This window comes from Podarcis bocagei (assembly GCF_964188305.1).
Source record: "Podarcis bocagei genome assembly, chromosome: 15".
In the NCBI taxonomy this organism is placed as follows: Eukaryota; Metazoa; Chordata; class Lepidosauria; order Squamata; family Lacertidae; genus Podarcis; species Podarcis bocagei.
This window is the reverse complement of record NC_138141.1, coordinates 11,529,323-11,551,108: the sequence shown is the minus strand read 5'-3', so window position 1 is coordinate 11,551,108 and position 21,786 is coordinate 11,529,323.

Here is a 21,786-nt window from a genome sequence, read left to right as displayed (position 1 = left end):
GGGTCATGTGGCCAGCATGACTAAGCCGCTTCTGGCGAACCAGAGCAGCACACGGAAATGCCATTTACCTTCCCACTGGAGCGGTACCTATTTATCTACTTGCACTGGTGTGCTTTCGAACTGCTAGGTTGGCAGGAGCAGGGACCGAGCAACGGGAGCTCACCCCATCGCGGGGATTCGTACCGCCGACCTTCTGATCAGCAAGCCCTAGGCTCTGTGGTTTAACCCACAGCACCACCTGCATCCCCTTAGTTGGATACAGCTCTGTAATTTTACTCTCTTTCATCTTGTTTGTGAGTAAGTGTCAGGCCTGGTGTTTGGGGTGGGCCAGAGCAGGCACGGATCAGGAACCCTAGGAGCTGCCCAGGTCACCTCCCTGGTCTGACCACCTCCCTGGGCCCCCAGAAGCGGCGTAGGGAGCCCTGCCAGCACCTGGGGTGGGCAGGCACACTGCGCCATGGGGATGGGGCACGCATGGGAGTGGGGTGCGCACCAGAGCAACTTAGCATTCCTTAGCTCGACTGGTGCAGCTACGTTGACGGGAAACTGTCACCTTTGTCATCATCATCAAACCTTTTACAGTCATACCTCGGGTTGAAGTAGCTTTGGGTTGAGCGTTTTCAGGTTATGCTCCGCTGCGACCCAGAAGTAACGGAACGCGTTACTTCCGGGGTTCGCTGCGTGCACATGCGCAGACGCTCAAAATGACATCACACGCATGCGCGGAAGTGGCGAATCGTGACCCGCAGGTTGCATTTGCTTCAAGATGCGAATGGGGCCCCAGGATGGATCCCGTTCGCATCCAGAGGTACCACTATATTGGCATCACATACAAAGATCAAAGACAAATCAATACAGAATTACCACTTCCCCAGTGGCACAAAACATTTGCTAAAAGAAAGGAGGCAGAGCAGTCTATTGTCACATGTCTAGGTCTCCAGAGAGATCAGACGTCTGCAGTGTATTTCGATGACAAATAGAGATATTTAGCCACTAACTTGGTGAGCTCCTGATCATTCCCCAGTAATAGAAAATGTATGGCCTCCAACTCTGGTTTCCATTTGGGGATATAGAGTTGATCTAGAAATTGCTGACGGAGATCAGCATATAGTTTACAATTAAGAACCATATGTGTGAGGGTTTCCACCAGGTGAGCGACCACATCATGACGGAGTGTATGTCGCCTTTGTGGGCATGGTGAGGGTTGCATTTGCAGCACAGCAGAGAGACTGGGTCAATCTCAAACTTGGGTCTCCAGCTGTTTTTGGACTACAACTCCCATCATCTATAGGTAGCAGGACCAGTGGTCAGGGATGATGGAGACTCATGTTTGAGAAACACTTCACTGAGCCAATGACTATCTTTGTCTGAAAGTTCTCCTGGTGATGCTTGAGGAAGTAGCAAGGGACAGTCCAGATTCTGCTGCCTAGACTCCTTTTGTCGCTGTGATTTATGACAACAACCCACAAATTTCTATGGCTTTCGGTTGCTGCTGGTAGGGAAATGACTGCTTATGTGTTTCTCAACACCATGAAGGTCCAGATGCTAATCTGATTTGCTGCAATGATATCAGGGAATCAAATCTCTTGGCAGCCATATATATCTGTAGCTTCGCTCCAAGGAAACCACACAGTTTTAACTGTAAATGTTTATCTGATACAATGTTATCTAAGTTTTTGCTTTTAAAATTTATTTCTGCATTGCAGGCACCCACGACTTGTTTCTGCTCCCAAGATAAGGGTGAGGACTAGTACCAGAGTGCCTTTTGCATTGTGCATAATGTGGCACATCAAAGACTCTGTGACAACTTTGTTCCAGGCCAGCTCTTCCAGTCCTCTCAACCGAGGGTGGGTACCAGTAGTGCAGTGGCAAATTCAGAAACGCAGATAATTGCAGCCATGCTTCCATTGTTGTTGTTGTTGTTGTTGTTGTTGTTGTTGTTGTTGTTATTACAGTGGTACCTCGGGTTACATTTACTTCAAGTTGCATACGCTTCAGGTTACAGACTCCGCTAACCCAGAAATAGTACCTCGAGTTAAGAACTTTGCTTCAGGATGAGAACAGAAATCGTGCTCCGGCGGCACGGCAGCAGCAGGAGGCCTCATTAGCTAAAGTGGTGCTTCAGGTTAAGAACAGTTTCAGGTTAAGAACGGACCTCCGGAACGAATTAAGTACTTAACCTGAGGTACCACTGTATTATTATTATTATTATTATTATTATTATTATTATTATTATTATTATTATTATTATTAAAATTTATATACAGTCCTATACCCAGGTGTCTCAGGGCGCTTCCCAGAATAAAATCAAGATATGAAACCACAAAATACATAATAAAAGTAAAAACAGCAACCCAATTAGCCCCCCCCCCAGGTTATACAACCTTCTAAGATTTATACAATAATATAATTATACAATAATACTTATTGTTTGGGATGCATCACAATGATCAGTGCAGATTGTCATGCATTGCTCTTTGACTAGATCTACTATTTTCTCTGCACATAAATGCACAAATGCTTTGGAGTGCTCCTGTATCATCTTCTTCTTTTGAGTAAATTAAGTTGCATTTCCTTTGACGTTCCATTGTACATAACAGAACTTGCGCACCATCCACTAGGCCCAAATCTGGACGGGAAATCATTGCTGCACACTTGAAACAGTCCAGTCTAAATTCTTAAGACAGATTCTAGCCATTCCACCATGCGCACCAAATGCGGCCCTACGGCTGGAGACTGGCCTCCTCTCCATCAAAACCCGAACCTGGTTAAGAACATTCAACTATTGGCTTCGCTTAAATTTAAACCCATCCGGACTACTACCTCTAGTAGCACGAGATGCTCATAGAAGTAGGTGGTCCAAAGTAGTGCATCAAAAACTACTTACATGTGGCCTCCAAGCACAGCATCTCCTGAAAATGGGTCTCCCCAAGGCAAAAACCATTATTGACCAGCGCATGAAGGATATTGAGCAGCAGAATAATCTGGCCTATATTAAGAAATTTAGTGCTTGGTACGCTTATCTGCCCCCCTCCCACCTTGATTTTCGGGCACCTTATTTGTCTACCTTAACCATTCCAAAACTCAGGTGGGCCTTTACACTGGCCAGACTAAATATGTTACCCTCAGCTGTTCTTCAAGGTAGATATAAAAAAAATTCATTCAAGAACCGGCTCTGCCCCTGTGGAGCTGGCTACGTGGAGACCGTGTCACACGTTCTCTTGTCTTGCTCCCTATATAAAGATCTCAGGGACGAGACCATCACGCCGCTCCTATCTGCCATCCCGGGCCGCTCTTGTGAAGCCAAATTGTTCTCACTCCTAGCCGACCAGAACAGCTCGACAACAGAGAAGGTTGCCAAATTTATCGAGAGAGCAATGAGACTGAGAGCTGCTATCTGAATGACATCAGTGTCGTCACCCGGATTCCTCGCCTAGGATCTTATTATTATTATTATCATTATGTTTTATTATTAGTATTTTATTACCTCTGCCAAGTTTTAAGTACTGAGATTATTAATTTATCTGCATCTGGTTATTCTTATCTTTCTCCCTGTCCTGACCATCCCTCCGAGGTTATATTTATATTTATAATCTTTCAATTTGGCTGGTCTATTTACTTAACCGACCTGGAACAATCTACCAGAGAAAAGGCCGCCGCCCATGGGACAGAGGGTCATTGATGAATGATAATCCGGCTTCTACCTAGGGTTTTAATAGGTCATAAGATTTTATGGTAACTATATTTGTAATGTATTTTTGTCGGTGTTTGTCCTTTGATGCTATGGCCTGTCGGCTACGCAAATAAAGTCTATTGATTGATTGCCATCCACTAGGAACTGAAACATCTCGTTTTCAGTGTTCCTAAATGCTGACCTTTGGAGCATACACAACAACAGCTCCTTGGTGTTTTTCCTGCGCTCCTTCTCCAGAATGACCCCAGGAGCCAATTCTCAGTGGCTGACTCACTTCCTTTCACTCTGGTTCAATCAGCACAAAGGGTGCAAAGACTCCCTCTTCGTGGCTTCAAAGCTCTCCATTTGTGCTGACCAGGTGGCTCTTGGGTGCTGGAGCCAGGGACCATTCTGGAACCCTTCTGCAGAAATGGTAGTGGGTCTTTGAAAGGGAGAGAAACTAAAATCAACAGATTTGTCCTTCCCTATGTTAAACAAAGAGGGGAAAGTTTGTAAGGCAGAAAACAGGTCCCTAGACTTGCATGTGGATCGGAACGCACTTAACAATTAAACTGTGTCCTGCTCTGAATTTTGCAATGCACATTCAGTTCAAAAATACAAAAATATGTGTTGAAGTGCATAGAAATGTACCGTATTTTTCGCTGTATAAGACGCACCAGACCACAAGACGCACCTAGTTTTTGGAGGAGGAAAACAAGAAAAAAATATTCTGAATCCCAGAAGCCAGAACAGCTGGCTTTCGCTGCGCAGCGATCCCTCTTGCTGTTCTGGCTTCTGGGATAGCTGTGCAGCCTGCATTCGCTCCATAAGACGCACACACATTTCCCCTTACTTTTTAGGAGGGAAAAAGTGAGTCTTATAGAGCAAAAAATACAGTATATTTTAGGAGAAAGTGGGTACAAAAATGTGTACAACTGAAGTGTGGGTTTTTCCCCTTTCCATTTTTTTTTTAAAGCTGAAATTGCTACAGGGCAGACTTTTGATTGATTGCAGCCAAAGCTTGCATGGAACAGAAACATGCTGTTCTAGCCATCCCAGGCCTTGTCTTTAACCTGAAGCCTCTAAATCTTGAGAGGGCGATGGAAGAAACACTTGCAGTCTTAGTAGGACAAGACCTGAGCCTAAGCCTGCTTCAACCACAGAAGAGTAGTAATAGTAGTTGTTGTAATCGTCTAACAACATCTGGAATGCTGCAGGTTCTTCACTTCTTGTATGGGCACAGACTTCGGAAAAAGCAGCCCAGGAGGGAACAGTATTCAAGAGGTTCAGCCCCCAGCACCCCCAGGTTGGGGGGGGGGAATGATACCCCTTCTGAAGCCCTTGAGAGCTGCTGAAAGTCAGTGCTGCCAGTACAGAGCTAGGAAGCTTCCTAAGGCTTCTCCCACACTTCCCATCCTACAGCTGCCTTGCAGTTCATCACGTCACATTTCCACACGTATGGTCACATGCATCTCTGAGAAGGAGGGTAAAGGTAAAGGGACCCCTGACCATTAGGTCCAGTCGTGGCCGACTCTGGGGTTGCGGCGCTCATCTCGCTTTATTGGCCAAGGGAGCTGGCATACAGCTTCTGAGTCATGTGGCCAGCATGACTAAGCCACTTCTGGCAAACCAGAGCAGTGCATGGAAATGCCGTTTACCTTCCCACCGGAGTGGTACCTATTTATCTACTTGCACTTTGTCATGGTTTTGAACTGCTAGGTTGGCAGGAGCAGGGACCGAGCAACGGGAGCTCACCCCGTCACGGGAATTCGAACCGCCGACCTTCTGATTGGCAAGTCCTAGGCTCTGTGGTTTAACCCACAGTGTCACCCACATCCCTGTACATTGACATGCTTTCGAATTACTAGGTTGGCAGGAGCGGGACAGTAAAACCACATAATTATTTCCTCCCCTTTAAGTGTAGTGAAAAGCTGAGAACAACAAAACATACTGGTGGCCCATCTCAGCTGTGGGTATGAACTTGTACAAAAATCAGGCACAAAATTCAGTCCTCTCCCCAGACATCTTTAAAAGGGCTGTTCACATTGTGGCTCTGCTACTATCCTTTAAAAAAATATTTATACTTTTCAGATTTATACATTTCACTGATTTTGCAATCGTTATCATAGAATCATAGAATCATAGAATCATAGAATCATAGAGTTGGAAGAGACCACAAGGGCCATCGAGTCCAACCCCCTGCCAAGCAGGAAACACCATCAAAGCACTCCTGACATATGGTTGTCAAGCCTCTGCTTAAAGACCTCCAAAGGAGGAGACTCCACCACACTCCTTGGCAGCAAATTCCACTGTCGAACAGCTCTTACTGTCAGGAAGTTCTTCCTAATGTTTAGGGGGAATCTTCTTTCTTGTAGTTTGGATCCATTGCTCCATGTCCGCTTCTCTGGAGCAGCAGAAAACAACCTTTCTCCCTCCTCTATGTGACATCCTTTTATATATTTGAACATGGCTATCATATCACCCCTTAACCTCCTCTTCTCCAGGCTAAACATGCCCAGCTCCCTTAGCTGTTCCTCCTAAGGCATCGTTTCCAGGCCTTTGACCATTTTGGTTGCCCTCCTCTGGACACGTTCAGAGTTTTGACATTTCAAAATTCAGCTTCCTTCCCACTCTTCCTTTAGTTCTTTAAATTTATTTTCAATATCTTCTGCATATCCAAATTAACTTAATTTGTTCATTTTTTCATCTTTAAAGATGAAACTGCAGGTTGTTACAAGAATCCTGCCAATGTTCTTAGATGTTTACAGTTTATTTGTAAATATTCAATGAACCATTTCCATTCTTTTATAAAAAGTTTGCTGTGCTACTATACCCTGTGACCACAAGGTGTCGCCCTCCTCCTAAGGAGAAGAGCTAGACCAGCGAACTCGATATTGCCTGATAATGTCAGGACTGTCTGTGTGATGGATGCGATAGAAGAAGACTCTGTCTCTTTTGCGTTTGAGGACTGTTCCTTATATTACCTCAAATCCACGGTGTCTCTCCTCTCTTCTCCATGACCCAAATGCAGCATCTAGTGTGGCTTGCTATTTGAAACCTCTGAACGCAGATCTGCGTGAGCTTCCTCAGATGATTCCCAGCTTTCTTGCATGCAAGGCCACCTGAACTGTCTCATGTCTACATGTGCACTGGATCACCTCAAACCTTTGAAATTTGGGGATCCTTCTAAACATAAAGGTAAAGGGACCCCTGACCATTAGGTCCAGTTGCAGACGACTCTGGGGTTGCGGCGCTCATCTCACTTTATTGGCCGAGGGAGCCAGCATACAGCTTCCAGGTTATGTGGCCAGCATGACGAAGCCGCTTCTGGCGAACCAGAGCAGTACACGGAAACGCCGTTTACCTTCCCGCCAGAGTGGTACCTATTTATCTACTTGCACTTTGATGTGCTTTCGAACTGCTAGGTTGGCAGGAGCAGGGACTGAGCAACGGGAGCTCACCCCGTCACGGGGATTTGAACCGCCGACTTTCTGATTGGCAAGTCCTAGGCTCTGTGGATCAACCCACAGCGCCACCTGCGTCCCATCTTCTAAACATAGTCTGTCTTTAATTCCTCTTCCATGCAGAAGTGTGCATAAGCACTTCACCACAACATTATTATGGTTAAATAAAAGGAAAGGCCCCTGGACGGTCAAAGGCAACTATGGGGTGTGGTGCTCATCTCGCTTTCAGGCTGAGGGAGCTGGCGTTTGTCCACAGACAGCTTTCTGGGTCATGTGGCCAGCAGGACTAAACCGCTTCCGTGACGGAAACCAGAGCGTACAGAAACGCCGTTTACCTTACCAGCACAGTGCTACCTATTTAGCTACATAATTTTTTTTAATAGCCTTTAATAGCATTTTTACAGATCTGTGTAGATCCAGCCCAAGACATCTGGCAGGATAATAGGAACCAGATGGGAACAGAGCAGCAGCGGCAGGGAGAGGGGTCTGGGTTCTCACAGGTCCAGCTGCAGATTTGGGATTAAGAGCAGCTGGCATGGAGGGGGATGCCATGTGGACAAGAATGGCAGGAAATTAGATGGCAAGTGGTCTGGCTGGTCAGAGCAGGTCATCTGAGTGCTCCATTATATCTGGAGCCCATCTCAGGAGGAGGATGTTCATTCAAGACAATCCACCCAGGGCTTGAACACAGTGGCGTAGCGTGGGGGGTGCAGGGGGGGCGGCCACACTGGGCGCAACATCTGGGGGTTAGGGTTAGGGGGCGCAAATCCATGGGTTAGGGGGCGCAAATTACTTGCCTTGCCCCGGGTGCTGACAACCCACGCTACGCCACTGCTTGAACATGACTTCTGTTGGGAGATCTGGTTCTCTCTCTAGCAGGGAGAGGGGGCAGGGAGGGCAGGCAGCAAGATGATTCTCTTCCCACATCACATGCAGAGCGGCATCCTGGTAAGGAGGGATGTGGGCATGGAAATGTTTCATGTGGCTCAAGCCGAGATGCCAGCAGCCTTCATTGAAAGCAGGAGCAAACAATGAGTGTTAAACCCCAAAGCTGCTTCAGGGCTGAGATGGAACCAGCCTCCTCAAAACAGAAACGTAAGTGGACCCACTTATACCTGTGGCAAACATCCGAAGCACATTTCCTCCCCTCAAGGACTTCTGGGGGCTGCAGTTTACCCGTCACAGTTACAACTCCCAGCAATCCTTAATAAATGACAGTACAGTGGTACCTCGGATTAAGTACTTAATTCGTTCCGGAGGTCCGTTCTTAACCTGAAACTGTTCTTAACCTGAAGCACCACTTTAGCTAATGGGGCCTCCTGCTGCTGCCGCACCACCAGAGCACGATTTCTGTTCTCATCCTGAAGCAAAGTTCTTAACCCGAGGTACTATTTCTGGGTTAGCGGAGTCTGTAACCTGAAGCGTATGTAACCCGAGGTACCACTGTACCCAGAATTCTTTTGAGGCTGGGAGGTAGCACCTCAAATGTTCTTTAAAAGCATGGTGCTTTAAAGGCAGCCTTGCCTACTGAGTGCATCTAGCTCCATATTGTCTGCACAGACTGGCAGGAGGCAGTCCAGGGTTATAGACGGGGGTGTGAATGAATTGCTGAGGCTTGGCTACCTGTGATACTGAAGGTAAAAAAAAAAAGTAAAGTAAAGGAAGCCTGGACGGTTATATCCAGTCAAAGGCAACTATGGGGTTGTGGAGCTCATCTCGCATTCAGCTGAGGGAGCCGGCGTTTGTCTACAGACAGCTTTCCAGGTCATGTGGAACTAACTAAACCACTTCTGGCACAAGGGGACACCGTGATGGAAACCAGAGCGCATGGAAACACTGCTTACCTTCCTGCCACAGCGGTAGCTATTTATCTACTTGCACTGGTGTGCTTTCGAACTGCTAGGTTGGCAGGACTGGGACAGAACAACGGGAGCTCACCCCGTCGCGGGGATTCGAACCGCCGACCTTCCTATCAGCAAGCCCAAGAGGCTCAGTCGTTTAGACCACAGCTCCACCCGCTGGTGATACTGAAGCACCACCTTGATCCCCTGCCCAGGTTAGGTCTGGCCTGCCTGTGGAACCAGGAATGTCTGACCTCCCTATCACCTCTCCTGGATAGTTGGCATCCCTAGGACTCTTGTGGACTTAAAGGGACGTCTTTTCCATTGTTATCCTCAGCCCTTTAATGCAGAGTAACCTGGGTCCAACACAGACTGGGGAACACCCTCGCAAAGTCTGACTGGTAGGTAACCTGTCATAAGTGGCACGCCTTTACTTCTAAAACAGGGGTCGGCAAGGTTTACCTTGCCTGGGCTGCTTCACTCCGGCAGAGAACCTTCCGTGGGCTGGATCGTGCATGCGCATGAGTGCACACCCGCGATTTCTGGCGCAGACACGGTTTCCAGCGGAAGCAAGTCCTGGTTTAGCGCAGCACATGGGGACTCGCCGAGCGAGTAGCTCGGTTCGGGGGTGGCTCGGGACCAGTTAAACAACCCTGTGGGCTGCTTGTGGCCCGTGGGCCATAGGTTGCTGACCCCTGTTCTAAAACCTCCCGTTCCCTAGTAAAAAGAACCATATCTGCATGTTTCTTCTGCCTGCAAGGACTAGCTGGCTTTGACTCCAGAGGGATCAGGGAGCACTGTGAGCTTTCTGGGAGAATGAGCCAGAGCCATGTTGGCCAGCTGTTATGAAAACAAACATGAGAATGCAGAGAGCGGCAGGAGGTGGCATCGCCGTTGCCTCTGACCAGCACTGCAACAGAGCAGCCAGCCAGAATGCCTGTTCCAAGCAGCTCTTGACATTTCTCTTTCAGACCTTTCGGCTTATTCATAACCACCCAGAGGACACTTGCTGTGATGCATCTCAGAGCCAACTCAAATGTTACTCTTCTTTAGCAGAGCAGTTCCCGCCCCCCCCCCCTTGCTTCTAATTCCCATGACTGCATACATGGAAAAATGTTCTGCGTGAATTCATGAGACACGCGACTGAGTCATTCACAGGTCCTCGTGATTTCTCAGCCCGTTTGGAGATGCAGATTTCTGCAAATGTGTCCCATGTGAGTCTGGCCTAAGATTGTTCTCTTTATTCAAAGATACCAGGTAATGCTGCCAGGGTAGGGCTTTGGGTTCAGGGCTCCGCTCAGCAAAATGAGCTGGAGGGCCCTGCAAATGGAGAAGGGCTAGCTTACTGCAATTTGAAGTGAGTAGAGTACTGGTACATTGCTATCTAAAGAGGGAGACACTGGTGGAATCTAGACACATATAAAAAAAAACGCTGTGAGAATGCATTAAAAAAAAACCACCTTGAAAAATATATTGAATTTGCCATACTGTATTTGAACTCACCACCGCCATCTAGTTTCACATTCGAATAATGCACTTAACACACACTTAAAATGTTATATTTGCAGCTGTAGAGCTGAGTCCCCCGTTGGGAAGGGGACTTTAGAAGTCCCGAGCCCCAAGGAGGTTAGATTGGCCTCAACCATGGCCAGGGCCTTTTCACCTTTGGCCCCAGCCTGGTGGAACACCCTACAGCAGGAGATCAGGGTCCTCTGGGATTTGACACCTTTCCGCAGGGCCTGCAAGACGGAGCTGTTCCACCTGGCCTTTGGGCTGGACTCAGTCTAACCACCCCTTAATAATTATTATTATTTTATGGAACCCCTTATATGGGATTTGTATATAAATTTTCCCTTGGCTCTTTTTGCTGGCCCATGTAGGACCAGCACGGATAGTTGGCCCTGGTGAATATTTGACGTTTTCTCCCCTTATGGCTTTGATCTATAGGCTACCACTTAAATGAGGCTGCATTTTAAACTGTGTTCTAACTTATATTTTAATCAAGGCAGGGCCGGATTTCGGTTTGATGAGGCCCTAAGCTACTGTGTAGCACCCTGCTTGTGGTTAACGCTTAGCTGGAATGAAATATTCAACGCAGCAATAGAGAAATTAAAATAATTATTTATTTGTCAGACAAATAAATGAGAGGCACAGTGGTATATGGCTACCAAGCTCTGGCCTGGCCTCCTGCCATTATGGCCAGCACTTATATTCCCTTAATCCAGCCCCCTTTGCTCCTCCTGTGGCTGCCTCTGTCCAATCAGCCTGGTTGAATTTCCTATTGGCTGATTGCTAGAACCAATCACAAAAGATACACCCATATCCTCCTGTCCTTATATGGAACACAAAGAGCTATATATTGTTACATCTATAAATGACAAATAAGTAGTAATATATCTTACATGTGTCTCAACAAGGAATCTTAATTACCAGCTCACCTCTTGCCCTCCTTGCCCTATTGCCTTCTAAAACAAATGGTTAATCTTAAATTTTTATCTTAAACATATGTCAAGGATCTTGAGTTCACATCAACATTGAAATATCTCCTTCATTTGAAGGTTTCTAAACAAATGCCTGACAACTATATATCAGGACTGCTTGGATGGCGTCTCCTGTCTGGCAGGGGGGGCTAGGCTGGTGGCTGACTTAATTTCAGGATAAATACAACTCTTACAACTATATGAAATAAGAATCTAGCATTTCTTAAATCCTTTGCATAATTACATTTAAGCCAATATATTTAATACATAACATAGGTAGCCTTTTAAAAGGAATAAGGCCTTTGTAAAGTAAAAAAGGAACTCAGTAAAAAACATCTTCAAAAGAAGCCTCTTCAGTTTACACCCCCCCTTCAGCCAGCTGCTTTTCCCATTAGCTCTTCCCAACATTTATTGCCCTTTAACTCTCTCAGTTTAAGAAAGAAACAGCTTTAGAAAAGACTTCCCAAAAATGCTCTCTTTCTGCCAGCTAGATGCTTCTCCATTGCTTTTGGCCTTTAACCTTAGAAGATATGGCTCATTTTACTGGGAGGCACATTGGTATTATTTTACTATTTACTCATTCCTAATTATGTTTATCTCTGCCTTTTTTATCTTCTGTAACATGTAGGGTCAGTGTCCTCACTCTCAGCCTGTAATTCCCCCTTTTTACGACTTTGAGAATTGTTTTCTGCTATAAATCAAGGGGCCCCTTGTCTAGGAGGAAAACATTGCCAAGGTTCTCTAAGCAGCTGGTCTTCTGCCTGGCATGAAACTTTTGAAAATCTAAGCCCATTTAATTTAGGAACCTGATCAAGATATAAGCCAATATAAGCCTTGATTAAAAATGCAGTCTATATTCAGATGCCACATTCCCCCCTTTCAAGCTCAAGGACCTTCATCCCAAGTGTCCTTGATAGCTTGACCTTCATCATGTTCCTGAGGTAAAGCTCTATATAGGGCCATGATATGAGGTAGAGTTTCATTCGAAATCATCTTGCTAATTGTACTTCTAAAACATGAAATGATACATGGCACCATACATAAAACCATTATTACTACCGTCAAGAAAAACAAGCAAGACAATAGTATCCCTTTGAGTCCCGCAACATTAGGTAACCAGTTAGTGAGCCACCCCTTATCCCATCCTTCCCATGTTTGTACTGGGACATGTGCTATACTCTCCATCTTTGTGGCCAACACACGGATTGCCTCACCATTATCTGAAATGTTAAAGCAACAGGCATTCCCTGTCAAGTTCAAGACTCCACATAGGCCTCCCTGCTTGGCAAGTACATAATCCATTCCCATTTTCAGCTGCAAAATGGCGGCTCTACTTTCATCCAGCTGTTGTGCAATAAGTCTCAAACTCTGGGCCGTTGCATTGGTTACAAGTTCCACTACTGCTTGCAATCGAATTATTCTGTTTAGATTATAAATAGGATCCCGTGCCCCTTGTATGAGCTCACCAGGATTCCAGGAGGCAGGATCATAATAGGCTATAATGCGCTCTGGTGGCCAATCATCAGTATCGCTCCAACTTTGGGTACTTCCTCCTGCTATACGAGAAATATCAGCGTTTCTTCGTGTACGTTTGGCCGAATTAGTGGGCATAATCCACATTGGTGGTAATATCCATCCCAGGAAACAAGTCCCACTCCATTTGGAAGGGAGTTGCTTGTATGCCCATTCTCCACATATCCACCACAACCATCGGGTCTGAGGTTTTTGGTATGTGGAGGACATAAGGCGAAATATCAAAAGGGGTAGAGAGTTCACAGTGCAGTATGTTAGATTGCCTTTTTCTGTCACAGTTATGTTCCATACCACTTTCCATGCATGAATAAAAGGAGGTGCACAGGGCAAGGTATTCCGAGTTCGATAGGTAGTACCATTTGCCCAGGTTTGACTATTCTTAATATAATCCCAAGTATAGTGACAATGAGAAGAGCCTACCATGGGAGGATCAGCTGCCTCTGATGATTTATGTACACAGAATTCCCCTTGTACAGGTATAACTCGTAGTGGTTTAGCTGAGTTCCATCCGGGGAAATTCTGTACTTCTGTTTGGTGTGGCATTTCGCTTACCATACCAATGGCATTTAATGGTATCGGTAATAAGGGCATACCTCCCTCTGAATCATCTGGCCCAAGAGAGCAAACAAGGCAATTGGTCCTATTCGCAACATTGGCTACCATCTCAGCTAAGCCTACCCACATATTGTGGTCATGGCGGAATCCATATTTAGCAATTTTGGTCAGATTCAAGGACCCTTCCCCTTCCCAAGGGATCAGGATTAATAATAAAATCATGTTGATGTGCAGTATATGCATTCCTTCCACAAAAGATTACCTTATTGTGATAGCATAAAAATATTAGCCCCAATATAATTCCCCCAGTGACAGAAATGGGGAACCACCAAGACCAAAACATATATCCCAAGGATCCCCAACGAGTAATATCTCTGATAATTGTTCCACAAGGGGGGGGGCAGTCAATTAATTGTATAAGAGAATCTTTCCTTTCACAATCGCTGGTTCAGATGCTCCTCAAGCTTCAGGCGTGCGCAGGTCAGCCAGCTTTCAGGTTGTGGCTGCAGCAGGCCGGTCGTCTAATGTTGCCCGTGACCTAGCCCGTTCCCGGTAGGGCTAGATACAGGGGTTTTTGGAGAGAGTCAGTTTAAGAGGGTTAGAGGGGTCACCTTTGCACGTCCAACTGCCTTCGGACTTCTTCAAACGGGAGTGATGAATCCAGGGGGTCACCTCAGCTACCTTCACCGCTGTTGGAGTAGAGAGCAAGACGGTGTAAGGTCCACGCCACTTAGGTGCAAGTGGATCTCGTTTCCACTCTTTCACCCATACGCTATCGCCAGCCTGGAACTGATGAATCGGCTCGGCAATGCTGCACGGCGTGCGCTCGAGGGCCCACCTGTTAAGAGAAACAAAAACACGGGAGAGAGATTGCACTTGTTCCTGTGTCACATGGTCTCCTATTTGTTTGAGGTCAGCTGGAATATCCTGAACAAAGGAGGGCGGCCTCCCATACAGGAGCTCAAAAGGTGACAACTTAAGTCTTTTTGTGGGTGCACACCGAACACGAAACAGTGTTATGGGTAACACATCTACCCATCCCAATCCTGTTTCCTGGGTTAATTTTGCCAATTGGGTTTTCAGAGTCCGATTCATTCTTTCAGTTTTCCCTGAACTTTGAGGCCTATATGCTGCATGCAGTCTCCATTTCACTTGTAGGACTCGACATACTTCTTGTACTACTTGATCAATGAACGCTGGCCCATTATCACTTCCAATGCATCTAGGTAACCCAAACCTCGGGATCAATTCAGTGAGGAGTCTCTTAGTTACCTCTCGTGCCTTTTCAGTTCGGGTGGGAAAAGCTTCAACCCATCCAGTAAGAGTATCTACAAACACAAGGAGATACTTGAATCCCTTAGAAGGGACCAGCTCTGTGAAGTCCACAATTAGGCTTTCCATGGGGACATATCCCACATGTTGGATTCCAGGAGGTTGTACCGGTCCCTGCCTGGGATTGTTTTTAGCACAAAGAACACATTTCTGTGAAATGCAAGTTGGTAATTGTGATAGGTTAATAATATACAACTTCCGACTGAGACTCTCTCTGGTTGCAGTACCGCCAAGGTGAGTAGATTCATGATAATTTCTTACAATTGTGCCTGCTAGGTGATGAGGTACATAAATCCTATTGTCCGGCAGGATCATCCAACCGTCCTTCACAACCGCTCCTTCCTGTTCAGCCCACTTCCTCTCTTCTGGGGTATAGTGAGGTTTAACTTCTTCTGGAACTACCTCTGGTATGAGGGCTGCTATAAATCCTCCCACAGGCTTTTGGGCTGCCTCTCGGGCTGCTTTGTCAGCAGCATGATTTCCTCTGGTTATTGGATCCCTTCCTCGTCCATGACCTTTGCAGTGCATTACAGCAATCTGTTCTGGAGCCCATACTGCTTCCAACAGGATTTCTACTTCAGGTCCATATTTCAAGGCCTTCCCGTGGGCTCCTATTAGACCTCTTTCTTTCCATAGAGCTCCATGTGCATGCAGGGTTAAGAAGGCATATTTAGAATCAGTATAGATGTTTGCCTTACATCCGGCTGCCAATTGCAGAGCTCTAGTTAAACCTATAAGTTCAGCTTTTTGTGCTGAGGTGCCAGCAGGCAAAGCTTCAGCTTCCACAACTTCCTCATTGGTGACCACAGCATATCCTGCTCGTCTGGCACCTTCATGCAGGTAACTGCTACCATCAGTATAATACACAACATCTGGATTTTTCAATGGTTCATCTTTCAGATCGGGTCTACTGGAATAAACTTCATCCATTATTTGGAGACAATCATGTGATTCCTCATCATCTACCTCTGGTAGGGGCAGCAAAGTTGCTGGATTGAGCATATTCACTACTCGTAGATGAATCCTGGGATTTTCACACAATAGGCCTTGGTATCTAGCCATCCTTGGGTTCGTTAGCCAATAACTACCCTTATATTCCATGAGTGTCAGAACAGCATGAGGTACATTCACATACATCGTCTGGCCGAAGGTAAATTTATCAGCTTCTTTGACAAGGCTTGCAGTGGCCGCTACTGCCCTTAGGCATGGGGGCCATCCTTTTGCTACTGAGTCCAATTGTTTTGACAAATAAGCTACTGGACGATTCCAACTTCCTAATCTCTGGGTCAGGACTGCCGCTGCAATCCCATTCTGTTCATGTACATACAGCTGAAAGGGTTTTTCCGAATTAGGCAGTCCAAGGGCTGGGGCCTCCATAAGTCGTTGTTTGATAACTAAAAAGGCTTGTTGTTGCTCAGGTCCCCATACGAATGGGTCCTTTTCTGCACCTCGAGTGCTTTCATGTAAGGGCTTGGCCAGACTGCTGAAATCAGGTATCCATAGTCTACAAAACCCTGCTGTTCCCAGGAATCCTCTGAGTTGTTTCCTTGTGGTAGGTTCCTTGATAAGGCAAATAGCTTCTTTCCTTTCTGGCCTCAATGCTCGTTGTTGGTGTGAGATGTCAAAGCCCAAATATTTGACCTTTTCTAAACATAACTGTGCCTTTTTCTGGGAAACTCGGTAGCCAGCTTCCCACAGCAAGTGGAGCAGTTCCTCTGTCCCTTCTTTACAGGTATCAAAATCCTTTGCTGCTAGTATAAGGTCATCTACATATTGCAGAACCACCTTTTCTCCAGGTATTGAGGGGTAACTTGTTAGATCCTTCGCCAAGGCAGTGCCAAATAAAGTTGGGGAATTTTTGAATCCCTGGGGCAATCTCGTCCAGGTTAGCTGGCCTTTTGTTCCTGTTAAAGGGTCTTCCCACTGGAAGGCAAATATAGGTTGGCTCTGTGGTGCCAGCCGGCAACAGAAGAATGCATCTTTCAAGTCCAATACAGTAAAAAATGTTGCTTCTGGTGGGATCAAACTCAGCAGGGTATATGGGTTTGGTACATTTGGGTGCAAGGTCTCGATAGCCTGGTTTACGAGCCTCAAGTCCTGCACTGGCCTGTATTCATCTGTTCCAGGTTTTCGAACAGGCAAAAGGGGTGTGTTCCATTCTGATTGGCAGGGCTTAAGCAGACCATATTTTCATAGGCGGTCCAAATGTTTCTGGATGCCCTCTGCTGCTCGCCGGGGTAAAGGATATTGCTTTACAGATACAGGGGTAGCCATAGGTTTTAGGGTTACTACAATTGGAGCTATATTCTTAGCCATTCCTGGTGGGCTATTTTCGGCCCATACTCCTGGTGGCACCTGTAGGGTTCGGAGGAGCTTGTTTAACTCTGTATCCAATGTGGGTTGGACTTGCAGGGCTGACATTAGGCGCCATGATTGTTCCTTAGGTACTGAGAGGGAAATTATTCCTGCTGCCTTTGATGGCAGTTTCATTTCTGGACCTCGAGGAGTGAAGGTGATTTGGGCCTGCAATTTGGACAGCATATCTCTACCTAAGAGAGGTATTGGACACTCAGGGATATACAAAAACTGATGGGTTAAACGATGTCCCCCAATCTGGCATTCCAAAGGTTGGAGGAAAGACCTCTTAGCTGACTGACCAGTGGCACTTTTAATGACTACACTTTTGGATGCCTTTTTCTGCAATAGTTCTGGGAGTACTGAGTATTCAGCCCCAGTATCAATCATAAAGTCTATTAAATGGCTCCCTAATTGAATCGTGACCGTGGGCTCCTGGAAGCCTAACTTTATGGAGTCCGGTCGTTCCTAGTCTTGGGTAAAATCCTCCTCTGCCAGTCCAATGACATTGTCCCTACTCCGTCCTTGTCCAGGTCTCTGATATCTTCCATCTCGGATCATTCCCCGTCCCCGTCCCTGGTTTCTTGGGCCGGAGCCTGGGCCTGGGCCTGGGCCTGGGCGTACTTCTTCCAACCTCAGGAGTTCAGGACATTCCCGCTTCCAATGACCCTCCTTCTTGCAATTTGCACATTGATTCCTTCCCAGTGGTGGATTCCTTCCCCGCCCTCTTCCTCCATTTAAGGGGCGGTAGTCTTGCTTCACTGCTGTGGCTAGCATTACCATCTTTTCCTTCTGCCACTTCTTCTTCTCTTGCTTCTCAGCCTCATCCCTATTCCGATAAACTCGGCGTGCAATGGCCATAATTTGGCTCATCAGCATCCCTTCCCATCCTTCTGATTTCTGAATTTTCTTACGAATGTCAGAAGCGCACTGGGCCACAAATGTGGCAGTAATCATTCTGCTGTTTTCAGGGGCTTCAGGGTCAAAAGGAGTCCATATACGATAGGCTTCTTGCAGCCTCTCTAAAAAGTCTCCTGGACTCTCATTTGGTTTCTGTTCTACTTCTGAGACTTTAGACATATTAGTGGGCTTCTGGCATGCCCTGCGGATACCTTGCACAAGCGTCTGGCGGTAGGTGGTAAGCCTGGCCAGATGAATTGCATTGTTTGGATCCCAATTAGGATCTTCCAAGGGAAAGTTGTCTTGGAGATGACGGTCAATATTAAAAATATTTCCCACTCTGGCCTGCTCACGCAAATATGTCTGTGCCTTTTCAATTATGTCTCTCCTTTCCTCAGTGGTGAACAGAGTATTCAGGAGCTGGCGGCAATCTGTCCAAGTAGGACTATGAGTATTTATTATTGAAGTCACCAAGTCCATCATAGCCTGAGGTTTTTCTGCGAAAGATGGGGTGTGTGTTTTCCAATTCATCAGATCTGTAGTCGTGAATGGAATATATTGCAGGGTCGAAGTTCGAGGTGGCCGTGGTCCGAGTTGCCCGTTAACCAGCACAGGCTCCTCAAGTGCATCAAATACTCTTCTGAGAGGGGCTACTACGTGATCTTTCTCTTCGCTTTGCTCTAGGGGCCTCAAATCATAGGGGATGGTATTTGTCCCAAGGCGTTCTTTTAGCAGCCTTATACGCCTGGCTGTATTGCTTGCTGACCGATTAAGGTCTCCCTGTAACTTCTGTAATAATTCTCTAGGACTTGGATGTACAGGGGTTTGGGGTAGGCAATCAGTTGTTCCACTAAAAGAGACTGTAGATGGAGTTCTACTGGGACTCACAGATGGAATAACCACTTCTGCTTGGGCTTTATTATAGGCCTCCAATGCCTCCTGAAGATATTTATCATAATCTATCAAGGAATCAAGTTCTGTGACTCCAGCCCCATTATTCATTCCACTTTCTTGCCTTGGGGTTACAACTGGTGGAGTGTTTGGATTAGGCTCCCTTCGATGTGGAGCATAGGGTGGAGGTGGAAGCAGCTCTTCCTCTGGTCCCTCAAAAATGGGTTTGAGTTTATTTGGCAAGATTCCTTTCCTAGCTTCGGCTTTTACAGCCAATAATTTGCATCGTTTGACTTTGCATTCCCTTATCCATGGAGGATTTTTATTTAATGTGCTCAGCCAAGAATCTATATATGAAAATTGTTCTGGGCATCCTCCAGTTTCTTTGGCGATGTTAGACCAAAGTTTGCTTACTAAATTTATATCAAAGGTTCCTTGAGATGGCCATTCAGTATTTTGCTTCGGCCACTCTAATTCACATAACGTTCTCAGGCGCTCTGGCGTCATTTTGACTCCATACGCCCCTGAGAAGGCTTTCTTAAAATTATTTAACATACATTCAAGAGGTGTATTTTCCCCTTTTGAACCCCCAACTCCCATTGTATGGCCCTGTGAAGTATCCACTCAGTCACTCACACACACGCTTTGTGGGTTTCCTTGCCTAGTGAAGTCGCCTTACTAGGAACCGAAGTACTGCCCACTCCACACTCAGGTCAGCTACAGATTGCTCTGTACTTTCTCACACATACAATGCGCTGGATACTTCACCACACACTACCTCCCAACTTTTCCCTTTTCCCCCACCAGACCACCATCTGATGTACCCAACCACCTAGCGTACTCAGTTCCCCTTTACTGAGACGCAGAAGTTTGATCAAGACTTCTCTTCCTCCCAATTAATTGGAGGGCCAAAAACCCCTTAGTGCACTTACCCTTAGTTGGTTGCCTGTTTATTTCTCTGGTTCCCCCCGGTCCGTCGCCGTCGGTGGGCAGGGTATCAAACAGACGAGACTTCTGCGTTCCCCTGGGAAAAAACTTCCCAGTGCGCGCTGGGTAAGCAAAGAGTGGTCCTCTCTCTTGTACCCTGCCCAGTAAGGCGAAGGGGCTGCGTTCCAGCAGACCACTTATCCGAGTCACAGGAGCACCATAAAATGTAGCACCCTGCTTGTGGTTAACGCTTAGCTGGAATGAAATATTCAACGCAGCAATAGAGAAATTAAAATAATTATTTATTTGTCAGACAAATAAATGAGAGGCACAGTGGTATATGGCTACCAAGCTCTGGCCTGGCCTCCTGCCATTATGGCCAGCACTTATATTCCCTTAATCCAGCCCCCTTTGCTCCTCCTGTGGCTGCCTCTGTCCAATCAGCCTGGTTGAATTTCCTATTGGCTGATTGCTAGAAACAATCACAAAAGATACACCCATATCCTCCTGTCCTTATATGGAACACAAAGAGCTATATATTGTTACATCTATAAATGACAAATAAGTAGTAATATATCTTACATGTGTCTCAACAAGGAATCTTAATTACCAGCTCACCTCTTGCCCTCCTTGCCCTATTGCCTTCTAAAACAAATGGTTAATCTTAAATTTTTATCTTAAACATATGTCAAGGATCTTGAGTTCACATCAACATTGAAATATCTCCTTCATTTGAAGGTTTCTAAACAAATGCCTGACAACTATATATCAGGACTGCTTGGATGGCGTCTCCTGTCTGGCAGGGGGGGCTAGGCTGGTGGCTGACTTAATTTCAGGATAAATACAACTCTTACAACTATATGAAATAAGAATCTAGCATTTCTTAAATCCTTTGCATAATTACATTTAAGCCAATATATTTAATACATAACATAGGTAGCCTTTTAAAAGGAATAAGGCCTTTGTAAAGTAAAAAAGGAACTCAGTAAAAAACATCTTCAAAAGAAGCCTCTTCAGTTTACACCCCCCCTTCAGCCAGCTGCTTTTCCCATTAGCTCTTCCCAACATTTATTGCCCTTTAACTCTCTCAGTTTAAGAAAGAAACAGCTTTAGAAAAGACTTCCCAAAAATGCTCTCTTTCTGCCAGCTAGATGCTTCTCCATTGCTTTTGGCCTTTAACCTTAGAAGATATGGCTCATTTTACTGGGAGGCACATTGGTATTATTTTACTATTTACTCATTCCTAATTATGTTTATCTCTGCCTTTTTTATCTTCTGTAACATGTAGGGTCAGTGTCCTCACTCTCAGCCTGTAATTCCCCCTTTTTACGACTTTGAGAATTGTTTTCTGCTATAAATCAAGGGGCCCCTTGTCTAGGAGGAAAACATTGCCAAGGTTCTCTAAGCAGCTGGTCTTCTGCCTGGCATGAAACTTTTGAAAATCTAAGCCCATTTAATTTAGGAACCTGATCAAGATATAAGCCAATATAAGCCTTGATTAAAAATGCAGTCTATATTCAGATGCCACAACTGAAGGTAATGGGGCCCTTTATATAGCAGGCAGGAGCCCATTACTTACATCATAGGAGCCTACACAACACAAAACACTGTTGCTGTATGTAGATTTTTTTTTTTATCTTATATTTTGGAAATGTACATCCTGTTGTTGTTTTTTCTTTAATTTTTTTAGGGCCCCCCAAGAGAGTGGGCCCCTAAGCTATATCTTGTTTACCTTATGCAGTGGTACCTCAGGTTAAGTACTTAATTCGTTCCGGAGGTCCATACTTAACCTGAAACTGTTCTTAACCTGAAGCACCACTTTAGCTAATGGGGCC